General features: G+C 36.4%; 1 pseudogene; it reads left to right on the top strand.

The window, feature by feature from the left end:
- The first annotated feature begins 3,723 nt into the window (after positions 1–3,723).
- Positions 3,724–7,796, top strand: part of LOC113359408 — a 16,924-nt pseudogene continuing 12,851 nt past the window's right edge.

Here is a 7,796-nt window from a genome sequence, read left to right as displayed (position 1 = left end):
TAATTCAGACAAGTATTCTCATGGAGATTACTTATTAACAAGGTGACACCAGGTATATAAAATAAGTATAGAAACCGAACCTAACTATTAGGATCAAACCCAAGTGTTGGATTAACGTACAAGTGTAATTACTTTATTATAACTAAAACAATAATTATAATGCCGAAAGTAAACTAAGAGCACACAACAAGATTTTGTTAATGCGGAAACCAAAAATGCAGAAAAACCTCGGGACCTAGTCCAGTTTTGAATACTCTCAGAATTAAGATGCTAAACAAATATTCTACAACTTCGTATAGTTGAGACCAAGTAAACTAACTCCAAGTTACTTAGTTTCCTCAGTATCCCTGCGCCTACTACCAATCTAGTGTACGTACGTGAATCCTATATCTTAGATGAGTCTATGTGTCTCTAAATCTTAAGGAAGCCTTGCATTCATAAATCTTGGGATCTTTAACCAAGATTTAGTTACCAAGCTTGCTTGGAAATCTTGTAAAGGTTCAAATAAGTTATGGGTTATAGTTTAGAAAACCAATACTCAAATGACAAGGATTTTCTTCAGAAAGACAAAATTGATAAATAAATAAAAAGTGTTCTTGGATATGGATGGGCATCTACAAAGGTACAGACACCGTCATGACTTCCTCTTGTTGGTCAGTAAGATGTGATACTAAGGTATGCATTTTGCTAGATAAATGGATTGTTGGACTACAAAAACCACCTGAAGTTGTTGCCTATGTATGTTGCTTTGTATCCTGCTTATACTTTTGTTTGTGAGTTGTTTCTTCCTAACACTATAAATTGGAATGTGCGTCTGATCCAAAAAAAAAAAAAATCCTGCAGACACTGCTACCAAAATTCTAGATATGAATATTCTTTTAGACAAGATGAAGACACCTTAATATGGATGCCCAGTAATAAAGGATGTTTCTCTGTGAAAAGTGCTTATAACAATTTGATGAATATTCAGTCACAGTCACAACTAATATCTGGTAAGCCCTTTGGAAAACTAACTCTCTCATAGAACTAAGCTTTTCATATGAAATTTTCTTAGCTAGGAATATTTTTTTATACTAGAGACAAAATTTTCAGATGTAAGTATGACATAGATTTGCATTGTAGCTTATATAATGCAAATACTGAATCAATTTAACATTTGTTTATTGAGTGTCCACATGCAAGATCTGTTTGGTTAGAGTTAGTATTAAAGTCTCTAATACTATGTTTGTTCATAATACATTAATACCTTGTTTATTGGGTTATAAGCTGGTGTTCTATAAGACCTTCTTCTGCAGGTGTTTCTTCTCATCAACTGGAACATAATTTGTATATACCAACGATAACCACCTGGATGATATGGACAGATAAATGTGCTTCCATTTTCTAGAATACTAAACCAAACAAAATTCAGAGTATCGAAAAAATTAAGATGCTCACCAACCAATGCAATGCCTGACCCAGTTGTTGCTTTAACTCGTCGAAATGTGTTATAAGGTTTTCAGCCCCATACTTGGGATCCACCTGACGCAGATTATATGAAGATAAATACAGATGCACTATTTAAAGAGGAAATTGGTAAAGCTGGCATTGATATGATTTTTCATGATTGTGCAGGGTCATACTTTGGAGCCAAAGACAATACTCTGATGGAGGATTGCATGCTGATCATGAAGTCGAGAAATTGGAGTGTACGACATTGAAGAAACCAGTCAGCTGGGACATCTCAAGGGATCGTTGTGCAACCGTGATTTATGGCACCCATTTTTGGTGCGCCCAGTGCACCCACCCTTAGGTGGCATCCACGTGAAAACCTTTCCCCTGCATCACTTTCTTATTCATGTTTTGACCGTCACTTTCATGAGTTCTCAGTTCTCTATTGGAAGTTTTGGGAAGATGTAATGGGAAAAATTGGAAAAAAGAAATCATACGATCCAGTCATGAATCATGATCCGATTACGAAAAATATCATTTTTCCAGAAAACAAACCCTTGATAGATCAAGTTATATAAGGGTAAGGAGAAATCATTCAAAATTTATGGTCAGGTTTAGTCTTTCAGTTTCTGGATCAAAACTTAATCGAAAATGACAACATTTAGATTTTGTCAAGGGTGGGTTTTGATTTTATGGGTGAATTGTTTTCCAACTTGACTGAGAAAAATAGGGTCTAGGTTCATTGTATTTACAACTTCAAATGTTTGATGAATATTTGACAAATTAATAAGGTAGAGTTCAAACAGGAGAAATAGTTTTTCTTCTTTCTTTTATGTTTTGAGAACTTCTGCCATTAAAGAATAGTACACTAAATGGAAAAATTTCTGGCAAGAAAAATTGAATTTTTTTTCTTTTTTTTTGTTCGTTTGCTCTGTTAAATTTCTTTCATCTATGTGTAAAAATCTATATTACCCATCTTATATGTAAAATTTTATTGACATGGTTTTCACCGTTGGGATGTTAATTGAATTTTCTGTTTGAGAAAAAGAAATTAGATCTGAACTAAAAAGATAAAGAAAAGAGATAAACCAGTTTGGCTGCATACGTGGATGCCAACTAAGAGTAGGTGCATTGGGTGCATGAAAAATGGGTGTCATATATCATTTTCGTTGTGGAAAAGTAATTTTTGAATCAGATAACGAGCTTCTAATAAAAAAAATCAATGATCCATTTCCTTGTATTCAATGGACAAATAATTGTTATTTTAGACATTACGTAAGTTCTTTTTACAATAAAAATCTTTATGGTCTTGTCGGTCTATTAATTGGATGAAAAATGGCTCTGCAAATTGCTTAGCCCTAGATCAAGTTGTTATATCGATTTTACGACAATTTCTCTCCTTATACCGATTTTTGGATCAATAAAGAAAAACAATAGTTAAACTATTAATCTCTTTTGTTTATTGTTTTTTTATAAAATAACTTAATAAAGACTACTACAAGAAACTAGTTGGAAGCCCAACAACGTACTACCACATTACTTTGAACAGGTTGTCGTGCTAGACTACCAGCGAGTCTCACGAAGAACCAACCAAGGGAGCCGAAACGGATAGGGAGGCTGATTATCTCATAATGGAGCACGTTAATTTTACCTTCCATATCAAATCCTGTAATATTGGGTCATTGGGGACTCGATAAAAAAATTTATGTTTCTTCCTCTTTCTTTTTTTTAAGAAATCTCTTTTGTACTCCCTCTGTTCCATTTTAGATGATGTTTTAGAGTTATTTAACTTTTTTTCTTGGAACTATAAGTTATTTTTTTAATGCACTAATAGCAATTAATGTTTGAAGACTTTTTTAAGAGTATAGATGGAAAATATTCATATCTCTCTTCATTTCTTAATCTGCGTGAAAACTTCAAAAACATCATCTAAAATGGATCCGAGAGAGTATATAAATTTCAAATTTTCGAAAAATTTCATTTAGTGAAGACTGGTATAGTGGGGTGCTGCCATCTCGAGGAGCATCAACGGTATGCATCAAAGATCGATGACTCCGCTCAAAAAGGCAAGTTATTTTAGTACCGACTATCACTTTCTTTCCTTAGTGCAATCAAAATCCTTAATCCATTCTACTTTTTCCTAAAAACACTCCAATATCTCTTCTCTTCCTTTGAAATTGGAATGTCAAAGAGTTTTGGTTCTGGAAATTTAAGGTTTTTGCAGTAATCGACACAAGAGGTTTGAGAAAGAAGAAGATATTGTTAAGTTTGATTTCATCATCTAGAGAATCAATGGGTACAACAGCAACAAAACCAAAATATTCAAAATCTAATATTCTTGATACTTCGTCAAAGTTCATAAATGAGACTGTGAATGGTTCTCATGAGTATGTGATCAGAGGGTATTCTTTATCAAAGGGAATTGGAGTTGGTAAATTCATCAATAGTTTTACATTCACTGTTGGTGGCTATGAATGGGGTATATGCTTTTTTCCGGACGGCTAAACTGCAGCTTACAAGGAGTTTGTGTCGTTATTTGTTGCATTATTAAGCCCTGGTACTGATGTTAGAGCGTTGTTTGAATTGAAATTGTTGGATCAAAGTGGTAAAGGGTGATAGGTTTTGATCACTCTTAACCCTAAACAGGGTTTGAGGACATGTATTTATATTAATCAAGAGTTACACAGTAGCCCTTTAGGCAAGTAAACAAAGAGATACACTAAGATACAATACGATATATAGATGACAGAGTAGTCCTAAGTTACACCGTCTATACTCTGCGTTAACACCCCCCCCCCACCCCCACCCCACCCCGCAAGCTGAACGTGGAGTATCCTGAAGTGAAAGCTTGGATGATAGGTAATGAAATATTGACTTGAGAAGTCCTTTAGTAAATAAGTCTGCAAGATGATGTTGAGTAGGCATGTAACGAACAATTAAAGAGCCATGAACAACACGTTCTCGAACAAAATGATAGTCAATATCAATAGGTTTAGCACGAGAATGCATGACAGGATTAGAAGCCATGTAAGTAGCACTGATGTTGTCACAAAACAGAATAGGTGGTAGCTTGATGTATAAGCCTAAATCATTCAAGAGATACAATATCCAAATAACTTCAGCTGCAGCAAGAGCTAAGGCACGGTATTCAGCCTCAGTGCTGGAACGAGAAACTGTAGGATGTTTCTTTGAAGACCAAGAGATTAAATTAGGACCAACAAAAACACAAGTGCCAGCTGTGGAACGACGATCATCAGGGTTACCAGCCCAATCAACATCACTATATGCATAAACTGTATCAGAAGAGCTACCAGAGACTTGAAAACTGGATGATGGTCTGAAAAATAAACCCTTTCCTAATGTGCCTTTGAGATAGCGAAGAATTCTCTTTACCGCAAGAAAGTGAATGTCAGCGGGAGCATGCATAAACTGACAAACCTGATTGACAGCATAAGTGATATCCGGTCTGGTCATTGTTAAATACTGCAATGCACCTACTAAACTGTGATGTAACGTAGCATCAGGAAACAAGGTACCATCATGAGCTGACATTTTTTCACCCACGACAATTGGAGTGGAAACTGGCTTCGCAGTTAATAAATCCACATGCTGAAGAATGTCAAGAGTATATCGGGTTTGAGACAGATGAAGACCAGAAGAAGACCTATGTGCCTCAATACTAAGAAAAAAATGTAGATCACCCAAATCTGTCATTGAAAATTGTTGCTTGAGAGCCACTAACAATTGAGAAAAATAATGAGAATCAGACCCTGTAACAATTATATCATCCACATATAAAAGAAGTAACATAACACCAGTGGAAGATTTTCGAACAAACAGATAAGCATCAGACTTGGAAGCAACAAATCCCAATTCAGCAAGGTAAGAAGTAAACCGTTGAAACCAAGGCCTAGGCGCCTGTTTGAGCCCATATATGGCTTTATTCAACTTGCAAACATGATTGAGATATCTCTTATCAACAAATCCTGGAGGCTGAGACATGTAGACCTCTTGATTCAAGAAACCACGCAAAAATGCATTTTTAACATCTAACTGACGAATAGGCCAATAACAGGATACAACAATACTCAAGACCAAACGAATAGTAACAGGCTTAATAACTGGACTGAAGGTTTCGTCATAATCAATACCAAACTGTTGAGTATACCCCTTTGTAACTAAACGAGACTTGCGACGATCAATCCTACCATCTGATTTGCGCTTAATCCGATAGACCCATTTGCAACCGATAACATTCATATGGGGTTGTCGCGGAACATATGACCAAGTGTCATTAATTTGGAGAGCATGATGTTCATCTCTCAAATATTGCTAGCTTCACTGTAGGATTTAGGTTCGACAAAAGATTCATGCATCTCATAAAGAAAACATGAAGCAATAGGATGCTTGGTAACAACAAGTAAATTCATTTTAACTAGATACGGATGCCATCACGTAAACGAGTAGTCATTGGATGTTGAGCAGGACCCTGTTGAGAAGTTGGAGAAGCAATGGAATCATCGTGCTGAGAAGAAATTGGAGACGATGATGCAGTAGAACTCGCTGCTGGAGAAACTGGAGAATGAGGAGGTGAGAAAGGATCATTACTGGTGGATAAGGAAGTAGTAGAGGAGGCCGAAAGAATATTCGATGGAGCTAGTGGGATAGGAGAAGGAGGTAAAACAGATGGAGTGACAAGAGGTAAAACAAACCAGGTGGGTAAAAGAGATTGTGGTTCAGGAGAAATACCAGGATTGGTAATAGAGAAAGGAAAAGAAGACTCATCAAAAAGAACATTCTGAGAGATATACACACGTTTACTGCTCAAATCAAAACATTTATATCCCTTGTGTTGGTCAGAGTAACCAATGAAAACACATGGTTTTGTTTTGAACTCCAATTTGTTTTTGTTGTACGGAACTAAATGAGGGTAGCATAAGCAACCAAAGACACAAAGAAAGTTGTAGTCAGGCTGCTGATTGTACAACTTAAAATACGGTGAATAACCACCCAGAACAGACGAAGGCATTCGATTAATGAGGTAAACAGCTGTGGAAAACGCCTCTGGCCAATAAGACTTTGGCATGTTACTGTGATGAAGAAGAGCCAAGCATGTTTCAACTATATGACGAATTTTGAGCTCAGACACACCATTTTGTTGTGGAGTGTGAGGGCAAGAAAACTGATGTAAGACACCATGTGCGGTGAAAAATCACGCAAAGAATGAGAAATATATTCTCCACCACCATCACTCTGAAAAATTTTCAGAGTTGTTGAAAAACGATTCTCAGTTTGAGCTTTAAAGTGCTTAACACAGTTAAAAACTTGAGTTTTATTATGCAAAAAATATATCCAGGTAAATATGGAAAAATCATCCACAATTAAAAGAAAATATCGAAAACCAGAATTTGAAATAACTGGAGAAGGCCCCCATAAATCACTATGAACCTTAAAGAGTACACGATCACTCACTGAAGTTGATAAAGAGAACGGTAACCTATGATGCTTAGCACAAGCACAACTATTGATAGACGCATTTATGTGTCTAATATATCTCAATTGTATATAGTGTTAGCACCCATTTTTGTACTTATTTGGTTATTTTATATATTTGTAGGTGTTTTCAGAAGAATAAGGATTTGCGGCGAAATTGGCTGAAAATGCGGCGTTTGAACCTCCGTTGATAGAGTGCCGGAAGCGCCCCAGAAGTGTACCGGAAGTACCCCAGAAATACCCCGGAGGAACCCCGAAAAAAAGTGCGGAAAATGCCCCAGAGAAAACGTGCTATATGGACCCTTGATTTTGGATAAGGGGTAACCTAATTACTAAGGGGTGACCCATTTCCAAGCAGCTGCTAAAGGGACACCAGGTCTGGTTAAGGGGACATCACATTCAAAGTTCAAATAATGGAATTTGGCGGGAAAACTAAGTTCACGTCTGATAATTCTCTGTTGGATTTCTGGGCAGTTTTGAGGGAGATTAAATCCCTGAAATCAATTGGGCTAGGCCTGTTAAGAATAAACAGATCGTATGCAAGTGATTTTATCGATCAACTTGGGCTGGAATGGCTGGGAGAAGCGATCAAAGTCCAAACAGAATACGTGTTCTCTGTGAAGTTTTCAAATATATTTTTAGAGATTCTGGGAGAGTTTTACGTTGAAGTAAAGTGTATCTAGTCTTGTTTAAGGATTAGGAGAAGTTTGGAGCGTAAGAAATTGCCAGAAGACGCGTACAAAGCAACAGAAAAGAGATTTATCTCTCAACTGCACGTGAAGAAAAAAGGGAGATAAACTCGGATTTAATCGAGTTATTTGGACCCTATTGGTATATAAAGGCTGGTGGGAAGTGAGAGAAAGTTTTATCAA

This window comes from Papaver somniferum, chromosome 3 (genome assembly GCF_003573695.1).
Source record: "Papaver somniferum cultivar HN1 chromosome 3, ASM357369v1, whole genome shotgun sequence".
NCBI classification, from domain to species: domain Eukaryota; kingdom Viridiplantae; phylum Streptophyta; class Magnoliopsida; order Ranunculales; family Papaveraceae; genus Papaver; species Papaver somniferum.
The sequence above is the reverse complement of the archived record's forward strand: the minus strand, read 5'-3'. Positions and strand labels throughout refer to the sequence as shown.